Consider the following 21,540-nt stretch of genomic DNA (forward strand, 5'->3'; position numbering starts at 1 on the left):
AGGAAGCGCTGGGGCCCGTAGACGCTGGGGGGAGGGGGCAGAGGAAGTGTTGGGAAGTCGGCTTCCCCGTGGCCACAGATCCCAGACCCGTGGCTCAGCGGAAGAGCGCCTGCCTGGCGAGCGCAAGGCTCCCCGAGTTCGGTCCTCAGCTCTGGAAAAACAACACACAAAGCTATAAAAGACTTGCCGTGGAGGGCTTGGCGCCGCCCGTGGGCTCACGTTGGTCCCAAGTTATCGCATGGGTGGGGCGCAGGCCGAGTCCTGCCCACTTCCCCCTTCTCATGCTGAGCTCCTTCATCGCTTCACAATTATTTAAAAAATAGAAAAGGAAAATGTATGCAAGCTGTACTAGCAGCTGAGCCGTGAGCCACCTCTGTGCCTTTGGGGGTCTGTGTTCACAGACACACCGCTAAAGACCAGCCAGCACCCTTTATAAATTAGCCACTTGCTAACCCCTGCAGAATTGTACCAGGCAATGTTTTCTAAGCTTTCTTTTGAACGGCCAAAGAACATTCTTTAATTCCCAAATAGGATATTTATCAGGATGTTCCTGATAAGGGTAACGGCTGTGAAAAAGTTGGGGGGGGGGGGTTGAGGTGATGAAGGCATCTAAATAAACCTAAGTTCCCATCCAGGTTCTAACTATCCACTAAACTATTTGCACGGTAGACCCTAAGGGTGGGTCAGAGCTTGCTGGGAGGAAGAGGGCAAATAGCAAAGGCAAGAGGGTGGACATGACCACAAAAGAATCAGCTACTGCCCATCCTCCCTTAAGACAGTTACTATAATATGTAGATCACAATGACTTAAATGAACAAATTATTGAAAAGAATCAGGCTACTTTAACCAAAATCACTTCTGCTTCGGGAGAAAAAGTTAAATGGTTGTATTTTTATTTTTTATGTATTTGTTTATTGCTTGTGGGGCTTGAACTCAGAGCCTTGGTGTTGTCCCTGAGCTCTTTTGCTCAAGGCTAGTGCTCCCCCACTTTTAGCCACAGCCCCACCACTGGTTTTTTGAGTGGTTAATTTGGAGATAAGAAAGAGTCTCAAGGGGACTTTTCTGACTGGGCTGGCTTCTGATCTCCCTTGATCCTCAGGTCTCATCCTCCAGAGTAGGCTAGTGAAGGATTGACCCCCACCCTATTGCCCCAGGCTCATACAGACACCAGGCAAAGCCTCAGGTATTTGTGAACCTGCTTTGCTATGCAGGCAGGGCAGTTCACCTAGGCCCAGCTGGGTGGGCCCAAGGAAAAGCCACCAACTTCCTAGACCTAATGGCACTTTCAGTAACCTCAGCCTCCTTGCTCAGTCCCCATATGTGCCTGGTCCCAAATTCATCCCCTCACACAACCGCCAAACCTGCGGGAAATTTTGTGCCCCCAATAAACAATCATCACCTGTTGTTGAGTCTGGCCTATTCCTTTTCTGTTCTCCTCTATTTTCCTACCAGCTAGGATTACAGGCTTGAGCCATAAGCACTGACTTAAGTTAGGATATTTTAAAGTCCAAGTTCCCCAGTGCTGCAAAGTGTGATTTATGAACCAAAGCATGTCAACATTTAAATTCCTCCTGTCTCACCTCCAGATTTCAGAATGCCTAAGGGTAGAGTCCCAGAGCTCAAACAGGTCAGTTCCAGCATCCTGACATTTCTCACTGGCTCACTGGGGTTCTGGTGATCTTGCTTTTTTTTTTTTTTTTCCAGAAACATTGACTGACAACATCAGAACTTAACCTACTAGAAGCAAAGGGTGATGCAACTTATTAAGGGTGAAAAAAAAACAGTATAGGAGCACAGATAGATATACAAGGATCGGTTCCAAGCAATCCAAGTGCTGAAAGGAATATGTTTCAAGCATAGCCATAGACCCACAAAAAGCCGCATACACTGCCGTGCATACACAGTGTGCCTTTTTTTTTTAAGAAAAGGGGGGGGGGGATATATTACATTTTTCAATACTTTTTCTTTTACCCTCTTCATAAACATAAAATGGTCATACCAAAACCTGATTTGGTAAGTCCCTGTTTATGTCCTCACAGATAATAAGTCCTCCTTTATCTGTGTTTTCTCTTTCTGTGTGGCATTTAACTCAGTCAGCTGCAGTCCAGAAATGCTAAAAGGAACATTTTAAGATTAAAAAGAAAATCCTAAGATTTGCATGCCTTTGTGAACAGTGTGACAAGTTCTGACCTGCCTGCACATCTTTGTCCACAGTATGCATTCAGAATATGCTACCCACCCATTAGTGTGACCAATACAGAATACCCCAAGACACAGAACTACACCTACTTCTACGACAGTTCCTTATGAGAATTATTTTATCTCATTATTTCTCTTTTTATTGGCTTAGTTTTATACAAAGATTTCATTACATCTCCACATATTTACACAGTATTCCAATCAATTTCACCCACTCTGTCACACTGTTTTCTTCCCCCCTGAAAAATAGCACTCCCAGCAGATTTCCTTATTCTGTTTTCATAGTTTACTCAATCTATTACAATGCCTATTTAGTAAGTTCAACTTTATCATATGCATGTATAGGAAAAAAGATAATACCTGTTTGGCAATAAAGTTCCAGGTCATCCTGGAACATATCTAGCCTACATAAGGGAGCACCACTGTATTATCATCAGGCAAAATACTTTTTTCCAAGCTTTCCTTTCACTCCTCTGTTTTACAAAGACAATAGTTGTTCAGTCCTCTGTACTCCTCGGCTTGTTTCCAAAGATAAAATCATGTTCTTGAATAGGCTTTTTCACACAGTGCATGCCTCCTCTGGAGATTCTGACATATTCCCTGTACTCATTGTGCCAACAGTTGACAGGGGCATAATTCAGGGAACACTAAGAGTGCCCTTGGGTGCTGGATGTACATCAGTACTGTGAAAAGAGGGATGAGCCCTTGCCAGGACCAGATGGAATAAGAATGGAAGAGTTAAAAAAAAAAAAAGGCAAGATACCCTGTGGTCTGGAAATAGCAGCTCTCTATGGGTGAAAAAAACAACTCCTAGGAAAAATCAAATGTGACATAACTGAATGGATCATTTGGAAACTCTTCTCCAAGGATTCTGCTTCAATTATGAAAAAAAAATCCCAATAAATATTTAGTAGCCCAATGGGGAGCCTGGCTCACTTGCTAAGTTTTGGATTGGAAGCCTGTTTATCTGGTTGTTTGCAGTGACATACCAGTCTCCTTGTCTCATTGCTTTCTCTTATGAGTTTTATTAACTAATAGGCACTAAACATGTCGTTTGATCTATGTTTAATCTGGGGGGGAAAGAAGGCAGATATACATTGGTGGTTCATGCCTGTAATCCTAGCTACTCAGGAGGCTAAGATCTGAGGATGGAGGTTCGAAAGCAGCCTAGGTAGAAAAGTCAGAAAGACTCTTATCTCCAATTAATCACCAAAAGCCAGAAACAGCTGTGGCTCAAAGGGCGAGAGCAGGGCTGGAAATGTGGCTTAGTGGTAGAGTGCTTTCCTAGCATGCATGAAGCCCTGGGTTCAATTCCTTGGTATCATGTAAACATCAAAGGCTGGAAGTGGTGCTATGGTCCAAGTGGTAGAGTGCTAGCCTTGAGCAAAAAGAAGCCAGGGACAGTGCTCAGGCCCTGAGTTCAAGCCCCAGGACCTGCATGTAGACAAGCACACACATGTGCGCACGCACGCGTGTACACACACAGCAAATATGATCGTGTCCAGAGAGAAATTACACCAACACCAGATAGATAAGGACAAGGAGTAGAGACAATAGCTACAAACTAACCTGGGATCAGATTCTGCATGAGACAAAAGAGCTGTGAATATAAAGAACTTGGTATATGGTAACAACAAAGGATAATTCAACAAAAGATAATTATTCTCATTACTACAGAAACCGTGGGAGTACTGACTGGTTGGTTAATTCACCTTGTCTTAATCTTGGGCACTTACTGACATTGGGGCTTAGAATTTCTTTCATGTGGTTGCCCTATGCATTCTAGGATAGCCTCTACCTGTCAGATGCTAGTAGCAACCAGTCCCTTTGACCCCCATTTATGAAAACATCTCCAGACATTGACAAATCATTTTTAGTCCCTTAATTTTCCCTTGGCTGAAAACAACTGAATTGGCTTCAAGAAACTCCCAAACTCCTAACTATATTGACCATTCCACTGATCTGTTGAGTGAATCCATTTGTATACTGACAGAAAGCAGTCTATCAGTGAATCACAGTTTTCTATCCATGTGTCATCAACATGTCATATGATGGCAGTTGCTGTATTATCCTTTCTTGAACCAAAAAACTAATCCTATTTTATTTCCAGCAATGATACAGACTTTTTTATTATAAAACTAGAAACAAACTAAAGTTTCTAAAACCATGGCAATGTAACAACCAATATTAAAAACAAAGTGTTTGTAGTGTATGCCTGTAACCTCAGAACAGGAAGGCTTAACCACAGGAGGAGGAAGAAAGAGGAACAGCCTGAGCAAGCAGCCCATTCAGAGTTCCCCTTGAATGTGAGCATCTCTAAGGAAGCAAAGGGAGTTTGGACCCTGCAAGGACCCCATATGGAGCAACCAGGAATAGTCCAGGAAGAGGGAATAGAAATGGCCTAGATTTGTGGGAAAGAAGCCATCCCTAACTGTGATGAGGGAGGTAGAGAAAAGCAAGCAAGAATGGAAAGCAGCAGAAGGGGAATAAGGAACTGAAGGAGAATGCTTGTCAGGTACCACTGTAAGTCAGTAAAGGAGGTAGAAGGAGTGCATAGACACGAAGCTAACCTACACATAAAATGGCCTGCCACCCAGGTGTGGGATTGCACACCTAGAAGCTGAGGCATGAGAAGCACCAATGTGAGGACAACCTGGGTTACCCAGTGAGACCCTGTCCAAAAAATGGGGAGGGGGTGGAGAAAAAACAGAACAACAGCAAAATGAAAATTGATTTGCTACAGTCCTCCATCCATATGAAATATTCAGAGGCTAGAGTCTTGGTTTGACTCTCAAAAGGGCAATCTTTTCTGAAAAGAGAAAGTTTAAGCTTTTTGGCTACCCAACCATAAGAGCAGTAATAATGAGCATTTGTTTGTGGTTGACGGCCACAGACAGCAAACCTTTGGAGATGGAAGCAAAGGAGCTCTGGCAGGCTGGTAAGTGAACATCATTTCCTTTTTCCTTCCCACAATCCCTCCTAAGATTTCCTCAGAGTTATTCCAGACCAGGCTACTCCTCCAGTTCCTTTCTACTTTCTTGAGAATGTGAAGTTTCTATAGTATGTTTACTGTTTGTTACAAAGTGATCTGAAGCAGCTACCATGCCCACTCTTCCTAGTGGCCTTTGGGGGAGGGGGGTAGTTTGTTTGTCCTTTTCATAGCTCTGAAAAGATGATGAAAATAATACGACTAACTAAATAGTCAATAACATTACCAAAGCTAGACTTGAGGGGACAAGAAAGAGAGAATTAAAGAAAAATAAACATTCAGACATAAGTAAGTGTGCTCTGGTGACAAAGCAATGTGTTTCATCAGGGAGCAAGAGGTAAGAGACAGCAAAAACATCTTTGAACATCTGTTTCTCTCATTGTGCCAACAAACACTTTTTAAAATCCCCTTTTATAATGAGACCTGTTACATTCTGACAAAAGACTTTGGGAAAATAAGCACTGTCTTGTTTTTTTTCTCTCCATATTCCAACTTCAGGTAGAAAAAGGAAGGTCAGAGAGAAAGAAGAGGAAGAAGGGAAGAGTGACCTAAGGAAACAGAGATAGAAATGGGGAAGGAGAGAGACAGAGGGGAGAAATGGGCAAGGAGACAGAAGGGAGAAATGAGCAAGGAGAGAGAAAGAGGAGAGAAATGGGCAAGGAAAGAGGGAAGAAATGGGGACAAGGGCATGAGCGAAACACTAAACAATGACAGCAAATCAACTTAATGTGTCCACTGTAGTAGGTAAAACAGATTAGAGGAACATGATAGAAACAAACAGTCCATCTTCCAGAATTTTCATCCAGTAAGAAGGTGATCCAAAAACCATACTGGAAATAGAAGCCTGGAAATGACCAAGACTCCTTGTGCTCAACAATTAGTAAAATAGCACCATTGCTGTAGAATCATGCTTATAGATGTTTGAGAATGAGTAGCTACTATCTTTGGTAAAGAAAATGTCCGTGTGTGTGTGTGTGTGTGTGTGTGTGTGTGTGTGTGTGTATTTTATCTCAGAATTCCATATCCTTTCTTTGCTCTATTTTCTGTTGTTTCAACCAAAGTAGATGACCATTTATCCCTTATAATTAATTGTCATTATCCCATTTTTGACTTCATTCTCTTTCCCAACTAGGAAACTTCACTTCTAGACAAGGCATAACATCACTGCAAGCAAATTTAGGGAAGTCACAGTGATCCATCTTACACACTCATCTGAGTCCCAGTTACCTTCCATGATACTTCCATACTGTGCCTGATTTCTACCGCCCTGCTCCAGTATATGCTCTGCTAAACTTTGTTTTCCTCCAAAAGTGGTTCAGAAACCAGAAGTGGTGGCCAACACCTAACATCCTAGCACTTAGGAGGTAGAAGCAGGAAGACCACAGATTCTAGGCCAGCCAGGTCCACAACCTCAGGACCCAGTGTCAAAAAAAAAAAAGTGGGTCAGTACATACCATAAGGAACCATGAGAGATTTCATGTTCTGTCTAGGCATGGCTGCTATACAGAGCAGTAGTTCAATGCTGCAGTAAGCTAAGAAGTGTTTATGTGGATATAATAGTCTCCATTATGGAAAATTCCTTTGGAGCATACTGAATACTTGAATAAAATAAAACGCAATTAATTAACAATCATGTCCTAAACAGTCACTTACTCCAGGTTCTCTGCGGCATACTATCAACCCTCTATACCCATAAGGAAGTGGCTCCACAACCACTCATAGGGTTACCAAAATCTATACATTCTCAGGCTCTTCATTTAAAATGGCTTAGTGTTTGCATATAACCTATGTACAGCCTCCCACAAACTTTATCTCTATTACCTACACCTATTGCAATGCAAATGCTATGTTAATACTGTAGTTACACAGTATTGCTTAGGAAATAATAACAAAAAGTGTGTACATGTTCAGTGTAATAAGTTTTTAAAAAAAAATAGTTGGTTGAATCTGCAGATGTATAAACCAGAGGTACAAGTACACTGTATTTCTGCAAATATTATTTTATTATGTCCACAACAAAATCTCCCTGAAGAAGAGTAACTGTGTATTCCTCCCTGCAAGAAACTGAGATTGATTCTAGAGATATGTTCAATCTAAACCTCTCAGCAACCGTGTGACACTGCGTAGATCATTTAACTGTTCTGAGCTTCTTTTTTCTCCTTCATAAAATGAAAGCCACTCTATCTGCTTCACTGAGTTGTTCTGGAGATGAAATGAGTTGATATGCCCTAAAGAATCAGTTATGGGAGAGATCATGCTGCCCAGATGTGGGGAACTGCAACAAGGCTGACATCTTCTGTGATTGTTTTGCTGGAGCCTGGAGATTGGACCACACCCTATGGTAGGGTGAGGTTTCCTGTGGAGGGAATTGAATTTTCCACTGCAATCATCCTGAGAAAAAGTTAAAATGGAGTGAGAACTCCCTCCCTGTCATCTCCCTCTGGGGCCCATAGGAAGAGGACAAGACATCTTGCCAGGTATAGTGATACATACCCACAATCCCAGCTATGCGGAAGGAAGAACAGGAGGAATTGCAGTCCAAGGTTGGCTCAGGCAGGCAAAACTGAGACCCTACCTGAAAAATAAGTAAAATGGGCTGGAAGTATATCTCAACTGGTAGAGCCCTTGTCTAGCAAAGGAATCCTAAATTGAAACCACAGTATCATCCCCAAAGAATGATTTGAGGATGGCTTTTAGGGTGCCTAGTCATCCAGTACCTCCTCTCCCTCTACTCAATTATTCTGAAAACTGACTCCTTTCTATTCCCAACCAATTTCCAGCTTGTTTGGAGCAAAGTATGGTCATAAGACTAAAGTCTAGAGCAATGAAATATAAATGAAGGGCTGGGAATGTGGCTTGGTGGTAAAGTGCTTGCCTTGCCTAGCATGCATGAAGCCCTAGGTTCGATTCCTTGGTACCACATAAACAGTGGTGCAGTGGCTAGCCTTGAGCAAAAGAAGCTCAGGGACAGTGCCTAGGCCCTGAGTTCAAGTCCCAGGACTGACGAGAGAGAGAGAGAGAGAGAGCGAGAGAGAGAGAGAGAGAGAGAGAAATTAAATAGAATATAAGCTTTAGGTTGTGACTACTATTTTTTTCCTATAAATTGGAATATGGATGTAACAGTATCTCAAAACCAGCTACTTGGGGGGAATTGGGGAGGAGGGAAGAAGGTGGGAGAAAAATGATGGAGGAGGTAACAAGTTTGACAAGATATGTACTCTCTACTTTATGTATGTAACTGTAACCCCCCTGTATATCACCTTGACATTAATTTTTTTAAACCAGCTACTTAGGACACTACACCAAAAACATCCCCATATCAACTCTGGACGACTTACGTTCTAAGGCAGTGTCCATTCCCTAGCCATGTAAGGCCCATGAAATCATTGCAGACAGACATAGGTTCTTCTCATGGGATTCCTAGTGCTAGTCTACTGATAATTTAGTATGGCCTGAAAATGATGTTGTAAATATTCAAATGGCCATTGGCAGAAAAACAGATTTTCCAACCCTGCTAGTGAAAGGAAAATTAGTTTGTATCTTCTTTAGGTAATTATCATTTTGACCATTGTTACAGCAGCCCAATGTTTTCTAAATAGTACAAAAGAATAAGCGCCTATGACCAAAATTGAGGCTCAGTCATAATAGCTGGAGTAATAAAGTAAGTATGACAGAGAGACCATTTGGATTTTTTTGTTTTTGTTTTTGTTGCCAGTCCTGGGTGTGGACTCAGGGCCTGAACACTGTCCCTGGCTTCTTTTTGCTCAAGGCTAGCACTCTACCACTTGAGCCACAGCGCCACTTCTGGCATTTTTTTCTATATATGTGGTACTGAGGAATCAAACCCAGGGTTTCTTGTATACCAGGCGAGCACTTTACCACTAGGCCATATTCCCAGCCCACGATCGTTTGGATTTTTGAAGACTAGATAGGATACTGAGAAGTAAAGATAGTTTGGTGCTATGTGGGACAATAAAGACAATTCCACTCTTTAAGCAAGAAAAGTAAGTGTTTCAAATGAGTAACAACAATAAAATAGAATTCTAACTCCATTTTTAGGATTTCTCTAATGTGATACAGTAAGGAACATATATTTGATCTTCATCCCCAGTTGCAGGCAAAGCACTCCTAAAACCCTTCTGACTTCCTGAGTAATGGAAATGATAGCAGCATCTTTTGTTAAGAGTATTTGGAGCTAGGCACTGGTGGCTCATACCTGTGATCCTAGCTACATAGGAGACTGAGATGGTGGTTAGGAAAGTCCATGAGACTCTCATCTCCAATTAATCATCAGAAAACTGAAAGTGGAGCTGTGGCTCAAAGTTGTAGAGCACTTGTCTTGAGCAAGAAAGCTCAGGGACAGTGCCCAGCCCTGAGTTCAAATCCGATGACCAACATCAACAAAAAAAAAGAGTATTTGGGGCTGGGAATATGGCCTACTGTTAGAGTGCTTGCCTCATATACATGAAGCCCTGGGTTCGATTCCTCAGCACCACATAGATAGAAAAATCCAGAAGTGGCGCTGTGGCTGAAGTGGTAGAATGCTAGCCTTGAGCAAAAAGAAGCCAGGGACAGTGCTCAAGCCCTGAGTCCAATCCCCAGTATTTGGGCTTTGTTGCTGATTTCTGGCATAGACCTGCTAAAACCTTTGGAGTTTCATGAGTGAGGAAGGTGACAGGAGTATTTTTAATTTTTTTATAGCTATTTCTCTCCACCATATCTGAATTTATGCTAGTAAGATGACCTGCAGCTGAAAAGTCCCTGCCTAGACTCAGAATTGGGGCTGATTGCCCGCAGAACCAACTTAAACGTTTGGAACCTTCAGCTGATGCAACTCTTTCACACCCAGCCAACCTCAAGGGAAAGAAAAAGGCTAGGAATTGATTTCATGTAAAGGGAGAAGGGCAGCTGAGCCCTCAACATGTGAGAGCTGCACTAACACTGAGCACTGTCAGGACTTAAACTATAGGGTACTAGACTCAGTTGACATCTGCTTAGACTTCGACAATCTAAGCAAATTTGGTCTGGAAACTCACACATTGGTTATTATCAGGATGTGAGCACAAAACCAGTTTTCTTCCTTTCTTTTTTTTTTAAAAAAATTCTTTTTTGAACTTTGAGACAAAGTCTTGTTATGTTGCTCAAGCTGGCCTGGAACCCACAACGTGGCCCATACAGCCTCAAATCCAACATCCTCCTCCCTCTACCTCCCATGTGCTAGGATTATAGACATGTACCGCCCATCCCTATCACAACAATTTTCCTTCAACTTCCTTCCACCTCTTACATTCTAACCAGAGCTGAACTTACATTCTGTCCTATAGAAAGAATGGCTGTTTGACAAGCTCATCAATACTTATAACACTAAGTGATAGCTATATCTTCCTTGCTCTCTTTCTTGTATTCCAGGGTGTAGCATATAATAGACTCTCAGTAGTAGTCTCAAGCAGATGAATAAACAGCAAGTGGGAGGAATATTTTCCCCATCAGTGTAGATCTCCCTCAGATTTGAGGGATCAGCCTAACATTAGAGGGCCACAGCTCTGTGTTGAGGTTCTGTTTTGTACCTTGCATTTTCCACTCTAAGAAAGCAACCATCTCACTGTCTTTTAAGAGTATACTATATTGATTAGATAATTAATAAAGAAAAAGAAGCAAGGGTAGCTGACCTTTGGTTTGCAGTGGTTGCTGTGTCCCTCATTTGATGTTTGATCAGAGGAGATGAGCACAACAAAAACATAGTGTTCAACACATAGTATGTGACAAAGATGTTTACTGATGTCCTGGTGAGGGACAGAAGTCAAGAAAATAGCTGTCTACATTAACTGATGACTCTAGCAGAACCTTGTGAAATAGGAATTCTTACTGTCACATTAGACCCCATGAAACAGCTTTTCTTAAGGCCACATAGCTTATAAAGAAGAAATTCAGGATCTGAAAGTAGGTTCAACTGACTTCAAAGCCTATACCTTTCCTATCTATCCAGCTGCTTTTGAAAAGGGCAGCCACACTGGTCACATCCTGAAAGCACCTGGGCTAGCATAATGAGCTGTTCAAGTTGAAGAGCACCATGTATATCAGGGACATCAAAGGTGGCCATACCCCCACTGGTGTTTGGAAAACGATGAATTCCAGCCTGAGACATCCAGTTTCCTTCCTCCAAAGCCCATTTCTCACCAAGGTCCATATTTCCACAAAACCCCTTGTATGTGCAGCTCTCAATGAAATCTCCTAAAATACATAATAAGCACAAAAGAGGCCTACGGATGCCTCTCAGGAAGATTTCTGAGAGGAAAATAGCCAGTTTCTACTTCATTCCCTTAGTTATTTCAGGGAAGGATACATGGGATCTTAATTTCTAGAAAAACAAAACCAAACAAAACAAAATGAGGAAAGAGGTATATAATCTTAAATGTGTCTAAAATGAAGATCAAAAAAATTGGCAAATTTTCTACTAAAAAGTTGTGAACTACTGCGTGCTGGTGGCTCACACCAAGAATCCTAGCTACTCAAAAGGCTGAGATCTGAGGATCAAGGTTCAAAGACAGCCCAGCAAGAAAGCCCATCAGACTTTTATCTCCAGTTAACCACCAGAAAACTGGAAGTGGCACTGTGGCAGAGCAGTAAACTTGAGTTTAAAATAAACAAACAAAAAGCCCTCAAGGACAGTACCCAGGCCCTGAGATCAAGCCCCACCACCACCACCAAAAAGCGTTGTTAAGTCGCTATAATTGTATTGAAATTATTAACTCATTTTGATTGTCTTTTTAATATTCTGCAACTTTAAAGCAAACTTATACTTTAAAAAAAATATTTTATTTATTTATTAATTTATTTGCCAGTCCTGGGGCTTGAACGCAGGGCCTGAGCACTGTCCCTGGCTTTTTTTTTTTTTTTTTTTACTCAAGGATAGCACTCTACCACCAGAGTCACAGCACCACTTCTGCCCTTTTCTATATATGTGGTGCTGAGGAATCTAACCTAGGGCTTCATGTATACGAGGCAAGCACTCTTGCCACTAGGCCAAACTTATACTTTTGTAATCAGAAATGTGTTACATAAGTATTACTTAAAAACCCCACAGCCAAGAAGGAGGACAAGGAGAGCAGTTCTCAACTTCCTTTTGAAAATCATAATAGAAAGGCGCTTGTCACAAAGATTCCTAACTTTCATGGAAAAGTTATCTCATTATGCTGTCTGCCTCTGAGAAGGCCCTCCTGGAGAATAGGTATGTATAAACTATATCTGGACTGATAATAACTCATGGCCAAATTCTACCCACATTATAAATAGATTGTAACAAAACTGTGCATGTAACATGTCCTTAAAATAAAAGTGGTTAAATAATTGAACATGACTGAGTCACATACCTATGAAGACAGAAAGTAGAACATCCTCTATGGTAGAAATCCTGCCAGCATAATTAGGATGGACACTGATCACCATTTGCTGTCCTTAGCATAGCTTGTTTAGTCTCAAGAGTACTGATCAAAGTTACCCTGTAAGATCCTGTGCTGCTTGGGCTGGGGATATGGCCTAGTGGCAAGAGCGTTTGCCTCGTATACATGAGGCCCTGGGTTCGATTCCCCAGCACCACATATACAGAAAATGGCCAGAAGTGGCGCTGTGGCTCAAGTGGCAGAGTGCTAGCCTTGAGCGGAAGAAGCCAGGGACAGTGCTCAGGCCCTGAGTCCAAGGCCCAGGACTGGCCAAAAAAAAAAAAAAAAGATCCTGTGCTGCCTGCTGCATTGCAGACATGACAGACTGACTTGTTACATTTTGAATGGCTGCCTAGAAAAGGATAGTACTCGTGGGAATTGCACTAAACAAAAATTCTAATAAGGTAATAAAGGGTTGTTATTGCTACCCATCCTCTACACCTTGCTCACTATAATTTATCCTTCAGTTTCATTTTGCACAGGGTCACATGTTCCTCGGAACTCCCACAGCCTATTTGTGCTTACTTGGTTTTATTTTTATCTCACCGTGTTGTGTTTGTAGAATTTGGTTTATCATTTATATACTTAAGAACAAACTTCTTTCTTATTGCACTGATATCCTTAGCATCTCTGCAGTGACTATCACAAGGTAAACATTCAACATGGCTATGCTGAATGAATGAATGAATGAATATGAGCAAATGAAATGGTTGTGTTTGGCATAGCCTACCTCAAGTTAACATGTCAGGTTAAAAGCATTCTGTTTGCAGCTTCACCCACCTACTCTGCTTCATTAGTAATTTCTCTACCTCAAAACCATACCTTGTTTGCCTCTGCTTCCTACTCCATTCAAACCTTATCCAGTCTTAGCCAGCTGACATTCCCCACCCAAATTTCACCTCATATGTGAACTTGCATACCTGCCCCCAAGCCCAAAATGCCTCCAGAACATCTCTCACACATCAATTTCTCTCTTCATGTTTCCTATTAACCCTGGGAGACACCTGCTACCCATTGCAGCTGAGTCACCCCTGGGGCTCAAACCACCACTCCCAGAGCTATTTCTGGCACTAGTAATATAAATTCAGAAGTCCTGGCTCATACTTTGGCTTTATTTCACATTCCATTTTGTGGTTCCAACTATAGAAAAGAAATTAATTAGGTATAAGTACCATGCTTGGAGAATAAACATTTCATCATCCAAATATTTAAGGAATCATTGGTTCTAAGGAATATAAACACAATCACAGCAAGCAAGGCAACTTGCTGATAGCTTAAACTATAAATTAAGATATACGCATGTGTATACATACTGATATTCAACATGTATTATGCTAAGCACTTATGATACAGAAGAATAAATATTGTTCTTTTCTTCAAGTAGTTTTTCAGACTTGTGGAGGAGACAAATAGAACAATGTGCTAAGTACAAATGTAGAAGTATACACAGAGTCAACCAGGGATCTACAAATAGACTCTAGAAGCTGGAAGATAATCTTATGGATGACTCCCTGGTATATGCCTAACTCAGTTTATTCTTAAACAACACCAGTGAAAAGGAGCTCACTTCCTCCCCAAGTAACCCATTGTAAACACTTCTGTCATATAATTAATTTTTAGATTCTCAACAAAGTGTTTTTAAATTTTATTTTCTGTTGGTCCTGAACTTAAACTGTGTGCCTGTGAGCTGTTCCTGAACTTTTTTCTCAAGTCTAGTGTAGAAGTTTGAGCTAGAGCACCACTTCTAGTTTTTGAGTGGTTAATTAGAGATAAGAGTCTCACCATGGGGCTGGGAATATGGCCTAGTGGCAAAAGTGCTTGCCTCGCATACATGAAGCCCTGGGTTCGATTCCCCAGCACCACATATATAGAAAACGGCCCGAAGTGGCGCTGTGGCTCAAGTGGCAGAGTGCTAGCCTTGAGCAAAAAGAAGCCAGGGACAGTGCTCAGGCCCTGAGTCCAAGGCCCAGGACTGGCAAAAAAAAAAAAAGAGTCTCACCATGACTTTTCTGCCTGGGGTGGTTTCAAACAGTAATCCTCAGATCTCAGCCTTCTGAGTAGGTAGGAGTACAGGTGTGAGCCCATAATGTTGGGCCTGGCAAAATTCATTTGATTTATTATTTATTTATTTATTTATTTATTTATTTATTTATCCAGTCCTGGAGCTTGAACTCAGGGCCTGAACACTGTCTCTGGCTTCCTTCTGCTCAAGGTTAGCACTCTACCACTTGAACCACAGTGACATTTCTGGCCTTTCTATTCATGTGGTGCTGAGAAATCAAACTTGGGGCTTCATGTATGCTAGGCAAGCACTCTACCACTAAGCCACATTCCCAGCCTCTATTTTATTTTTTAAAGTAGTTGTACAAGGGAGTTTCAATATGTCAGTTCATGAGCACAGTGCACCTTGTTTGTGTCATCACTTCCACCATCCTCCCCCATGTTCCATCCCCTCCATAATCCTCCCCTCATCATTGTGTTCCATTTTCACATGTGTACATGAGTATTATGACTGTATTCACTCACTAAATCTCTCTCCATCGCCCACCCCCTCTATCCTCTTAAACCCTAATCTCTCAAACAAGGTGAGTTTTAGTCTGTTCTACCAAATATTCTGTCTATCCTAACAAGATTATATTGTTTAATTTTGTCTTCATAGTTCACTATTTCACATGTTTATATATACATATTTACAGAGAGGCATAGACAACTTTGAGAAAGGAGCACATGAAAGTATAATGGTATCTGATTTTCTCTGCCAGAAACCCACATCCATAGAAGAACATATTTTGAACATCGGGTTTCTCAGTTGATACTCTACATAAGAAAGATGGGTGCGGGGCTGGGGATATGGCCTAGTGGCAAGAGTGCTTGCCTCGTATACATGAGGCCCTGGGTTCGATTCCCCAGCACCACATATACAGAAAATGGCCAGAAGTGGCGCTGTGGCTCAAGTGGCAGAGTGCTAGCCTTGAGCAAGAAGAAGCCAGGGACAGTGCTCAGGCCCTGAGTCCAAGCCCCAGGATTGGCCAAAAAAACAAAAACAAAACAAGAAAGATGGGTGCTCAGGGAACTTGCCCCAGAGGTTGACTTCACCCTGGACCAGAGCCTGAGACACCAGTATATTTCAGAAGTTCTCCGATGATTTGTATGTAGACAAAGTGTGGCTTCAAGGGTCCCTAGAAGGCCACTGTGATTAAGTAGTTTCAAAAGATAATTACTTGGTAATGTAATCTGGAGTAATCCATAACTTCTCTGTCAGGCTGGAATGTAATGTCATGAGAACGAGTAAAAACAAGTCCAAGGAAAGACATGGAAAATAACTTGCGTTGTGTAATGGTAGGCATTTTAAAATTTGAAATCAAAAGAAAAGTCATTCAGACTCCTCCAACATGTAAGGAATTTCTTTGTAAACTAGCTATAACCCTGAAAAATACAGAATATCATTGAAAGCCAGGAACAGCCAAGAATTTCTCTTACACTGTGAATGGTATTGGCAATCCCAAAAGAGCTCCAAGATTAAAAAAAACTATGACTCTATCTAAAAATGACCTAAAGCAAAAAGGGCTACGGACATACTTTAAATGGCAAAGGAATTTCCTAGCAAGCTTGAAGTCCTAAGTTTAACCCCAATACCACCAAAAAAGAAAAAAAAAAAAGGTAAAAGAGAGCAGAGAGAGAGGAAGAGAAGGAAGGAAAGAGGGAAGGAAGGAGGGAGGGAGAGAGAAAGAGAGGAGGGGAAGGAAGGGAGGGAGGAAGAAGGGAAGGGCAGGACGGAGGGAGGGAAGGAGAGTCTGGAGTACATGCTTGCTCTCACGTTCTCCAGTATGTGGGGAAAGGGAAAAGGTTACCATCCACAACCCAGGAAAAGGTGTTTTCTTATTTATTTATTTATTTACTTTGCCAGTCCTGGGCCTTCAACTCAGGGCCTGAGCACTGTCCCTGGCTTCTTTTTGCTCAAGGCTAGCACTCTGCCACTTGAGCCACAGCGCCACTTCTGGCCGTTTTCTGTATATGTGGTGCTGGGGAATCCAACCCAGGGCTTCATGTATATGAGGCAAGCACTCTTGCCACTAGGCCATATTCCCAGCCCCTATATTTTTATTTTCTTTAGTTAGTTGTACAAAGGAGTTGCCATTCTTTTTTTTCTTTTCTTTTCTTTTTTTTTTTTTTTGCCAGTCCTGGGCCTTGGGCTCATGGCTTGAGCACTGTCCCTGGCTTCTTTTTGCTCAAGGCTAGCACTATGCCACTTGAGCCATAGTGCCACTTCTGGCCATTTTCTATATATGTGGTGCTTGGGAATCCAACCCAGGGCTTCATATATACGAGGCAAGCACTCTTGCCACTAGGCCATATTCCCAGACCCGAAAAGGTGTTTTAATAGAATCCGTTGGCATTTGGTCTGGGGATTTCCCAGTCTCCAGGACTGTGAGCATTAATGTCTGTGGTTTAAGCCACACGTATTTTGTTATCCTATTTTGTTAGTATTTTGTTATCCTATTCTGAGCTTGCTAAAATGTAGTATTAGAGAATTTGAAACACTAGATGTGGCTCACATGTTTTTAATGGGTTGCACAGAGTTGGATAGTAACCGTGGTATTTCTCCTGCCCAGATATGGCTGCAAGATGTGTGTACGAACAACAGTCCTTGTGGTGGGCTCATCAACACACTATTCTTAGTTGGTAACTGGAGCTGTGGTAGTTTATCTCATTTTGGCTGTTTGTCTCCCAGGCTTCAGTCCAGCACCTTCTCTCAGATAGGGCCACTTAATCCTTTCCTGTGGTTTCCTTGCACCCTTGCCAGCCTGGGATGCCAGTGGCGCTGTCTCAGCAGGCACTGTCAGAATTTCCCTCTGCCTATTCACAGTCTGTTGCCCTTTCTTGGCTTTCTCCCCGCCTCCCCACTTTCAAGAATTGGCACACAGCAATGGAGTCGCATTTGCATTGCACCCTTACCCATTTTTTTCATCTATCTTTTTCTGGAGAAGTATATTCTAGCCAACATCTCTTCCTCCCAAAGCTTCCACACAATTCATTCCAATAACCCATGGAAGGGAGTGAAGGGTAGGATCAAGTCACTTTCAGAAGTATATCTGCTAGAAATTTTAATAATGGTAATAGTAAAAACAACCCCTAACTACCAAGTACCTATTGTTACATCCTGAGTTTTTACCACTGGCTCAGATTTCTCTAGGTCCTTACAGATATGGCTCATCTAACCTTACAATATCTGACAAAGCATTACTAAGAGTCCTTGTTGCACATGGGAAAATCAGTCTCAGTGATGTTCTGTGTCTTGCCTACAGTCCACTGCTAAGAAATGGCAGGTGTGGGACAAAGTCCAGACCCATCCCAAAGTCCTTGGTCTTCACTGCTATGTTCATGGTGCCTCCCACCCACCACATCACCTCCTAAGTTGAGCAACCAAACAAAAATTCAATCCTGAACTGCTGTTGGTGTCATAAGCAAATTTGCTGAAATACTAGCACTGTTTTGCTTTCATGTATTGTTTTGATGATTATCTAGACCCATGTGACATTTAAGAAGGAAGAACTTCATGAGCCCTATTTCATATATTAGAAAAACTGCATTTCAGAGAGATAAAGCAATAGATGAGAACCCCTTTACTCATTAATGCATACTTGGGTGTAGAGCTGACTAGATGACTTCTCTTGGTGAAAAGTATCCTGCTATGGTTCCCAGCATAACTCTGCATTATGCCTTAGCTGAAGCGATGCCAAGTCTGATCAGGCATATTGTGTTAGGAGGGTGGGTAGGATGTGACTTTGTCCTGGGGAAACAGCATTCTAACAGGAAAGACAATCATATTAGAGTACGATGCTCCATTGGAACCATATTGTCTAATGAATATTAAGAGTTCTGAGAGCCAGGTGCCGGTGGCTCAAGCCTGTAATCCTAGGATCTCAGTTTGAAGCCAGACCAGGCAGATAAGTCCCCATGAGATTTTTTTTTTCCAGTACTGGGGCTTGAACTCAGGGCCTGAGCACTGTCCCTGGCTTCTTTTTGCTCAAGGCTAGCACTCTCCAGAGTTTCATTCATAGGAGGCAAGCATTCTACCACTATGCCATATTCCCCTACACACACACACACACACACACACACACACACACACACACACACACACACACACACTGCCGTGAGACTCTTACCTCCAGTTAACTACTCAAACACTGGAAGTAGAGCTGTGGCTCAAAGTGGTAGAGCCCTAATCTTGAGCAAAAATTGTTCAGGCATAGCGGCCAGGCCCTGAGTTCAAGCCCCATGATCAACCTCCCTCCCCCACAAAAAGTTGTGAGAAACAAAGGGAGAAGGAAAAGTCTGCCTGGTAATGTTTTACAGAGGGAGAGGGAGATCTCTGAGTTAGATTTTAATGGGTAAAATTAGAGACAAAAGGCCTGAGTTACTAAGAGTTCTGCCGAAGATCTCATAACTTTTTAACTTTATTAGGTTTCATAAAAATATGCTGTTTTCCATGGCTCCTCAGAGTGGTGGCACATATTATTTATTGGAATGCTTAAAGTATTCACATCAATAAATTACATAGTAACATTATAAATACTCTGTCCAGTTGGACAAGCCAGTTTGCAAGTTACTGAAGCTTTTCATTCTACAAGACTGGTAAGAATTCTTGGAAAATAAGAATACCCAGATAATCATCTCAGCTCTCAAACATCAGCCATTCCAGATGGAGGAGGTCTCTCTCTGTCCAGCATTGCATAAATTTTGACTCATGAAAAGGGGCATTTTTTTCTCAGTGGATACTTAAAGTGTTTTTTTTTTAAATTGGTACATCTGAATTTTGTCTTAAACTGAGACAAGTATTCTAATATATTTTGTATTTGGATTATTAGGAGTTCTAATAGGAACAAAAAATCAACAAATAAGACTGCATCAAGATAAAGAGGTTTTTGCATAGCAAAAACATAGTCATTAGCCTCAAAAGACAGCCTAAGAATGGGAGGAAACTCTGCCAGTTATACATGTAAAGAGGGTTGATAACCAGAACATAAAGGTAGCTCAAAAACTAAAATCTTAGATAATTAATAAACCAATTAATAAATGGACAAATGAACTGAGCAGGTACTTCTCAAAAAAAGTACAAATGGCTAACAAATATATGAAGAGATGCTCAGCATCTCTGGCCATAAAGAAATGCAAATCAGAATGGCGGTCATTAAGAATAGGAACAACAAATGCTGGATAGAATGATGACAATGCAAAAAAGGAACCATTAGGACACTATGGGAATGTAAACCAGTGAGGCTATTATGGAAGTCAGTATGAGTTTCCTTCCTCAAAAACAAACAAAAGAACATACAAAAAGTTGGGGGGGGGAGCAGGAGAAACTGAAGGAGTGGGTAACTATAACCCCTGTATGCATTACCTGTATAATAAAAAAGAAATTTTTTAAAAAAAAAGAACATACAGAAAACCTAAAGACAAAACTACCATACAATCTGTCAATGCCACTCTTAATTCAAAGGAATGCATGTCAGGATACAATAGAGGCACCTGCACACCTATGTTCATTGTAGCACTTTTTGCAATATCCAAGCCCAAATGCTCTACAACAGGCTGCATCAAAACCCACCACCAAACTTAGACAATTCAAAATATTGCTGTCTCCTGGGTTGACTGGTCCCAGTTAAGCAGTGCTCATTCAGATTCTCTACTGGAGACATTTTTTTTCCTTTCTCTCCCTCCCTCCCTCCCTCTCTCCCTTCCTTTCTTCCTTCCCCCACCCCCATTTCATGCTCATTTTCTCCAAAGAACTTGTATAAACAAGAACTTCTTCCCAACCCATTGCAGCACAACTGTTGATTACAAGAGATTCCTGCATGTCAGGACAGGGATCCTGGGCCCCTTTGTTTCTTGTTACATGCCAGAAGCATTCAAGCCAGGTAAAAACCAAATCAAGGCTAACCAGAGAGCTTCTGATTTTCTGTACACCAGATGTTATAACCCGACCCTATATGGGTCTATCCAAGTGCAAAACCAGTTAGTATGGGGACAAGAGGTTATGGATGGAGGTAGCCCAAAGGAGATGACTGCCAACTGACACACCAACTACTAGACTCACACAACTACTAGAATAGGAACCCAAAACAAGCCTGTATTCTATTTCCATGGCCAACCTTGTAGCTCACAGTGGAGTTCTCCCAGCTGGAGTCCATCACCTCACCAGGTAGAGCAACATGGAGTCTCCAGCCATTCTCCTCACTGGATGATTGAGTGTCTCCTGATCTCTCTTTCCAGATACACTCAGGATTAGTGTACCCCCAAACTAAGTGCCCCCACCACCAAATTAAGCTCTCCTGGATGGGCACCCATTTAAGTAAACACTTACTTACCAGAGAGAAAATCCTGAGGATGAGTGGAAAAAAACAAACACTAAGTTCTTATAGAAGTGACAGGGACTCCCAAGGCAAATCCACTCTGTTTCAAAACAAGAAAAGTGACCTCACCCCTGGGGCCGTGGAGTTTAAAAAGAGCAGCGAGTGCTCTCTGACTGAGCCAACTCTACCTAGTCAGTGATGCCTCCATCCAGATTATTCAGCTGTTGCCCGGACATGCTCAGCCTCAAGAAGGTGGATGGCTGGAGCCTGACTCGCTCTGCTGTTTTCAGAGCTCACCAGGTCCTAAAGCACCCATCACCTGGACTGGCAGCAAGGAGAGGCAAACCATCTACCTACTCCCTTGAATTGTATCATCTCCAAGAGTCCAACTCCAGGGAAGGAACAAGATAGACTTCTGATAGTTTCAGAAAGTGGCAAAGAGGGAGAAACAGCAAAGCTATTCCAGCTGGGAGGAAGAGCTGTCAAAAAAGCTGGGAACTATAACCTTCCAAAGAAGTTTTCAGAAATGGTAGATTTGCAAGTGCACAAAGATGAC

General features: G+C 41.9%; 1 protein-coding gene across 2 annotated transcripts in view; it reads right to left on the reverse strand.

Annotated features, from left to right (window-relative positions):
• Positions 1-21,094, reverse strand: part of Amotl1 (angiomotin like 1) — a 79,167-nt gene extending 58,073 nt beyond the window's left edge. The window contains exon 1 of one of the 2 annotated variants that reach the window (XM_048344080.1): positions 21,000-21,094. The gene's annotated coding sequence lies outside the window, so the exon portion shown is untranslated. Of the gene's footprint in view, positions 1-7,681; positions 7,753-20,999 lie in introns of those variants that run through there. The other variant, XM_048344082.1, reaches the window with a different exon arrangement.
• Between the last annotated feature and the right edge of the window lie 446 nt (positions 21,095-21,540).

This window comes from Perognathus longimembris, chromosome 3, assembly GCF_023159225.1.
Source record: "Perognathus longimembris pacificus isolate PPM17 chromosome 3, ASM2315922v1, whole genome shotgun sequence".
NCBI lineage: Eukaryota > Metazoa > Chordata > Mammalia > Rodentia > Heteromyidae > Perognathus > Perognathus longimembris.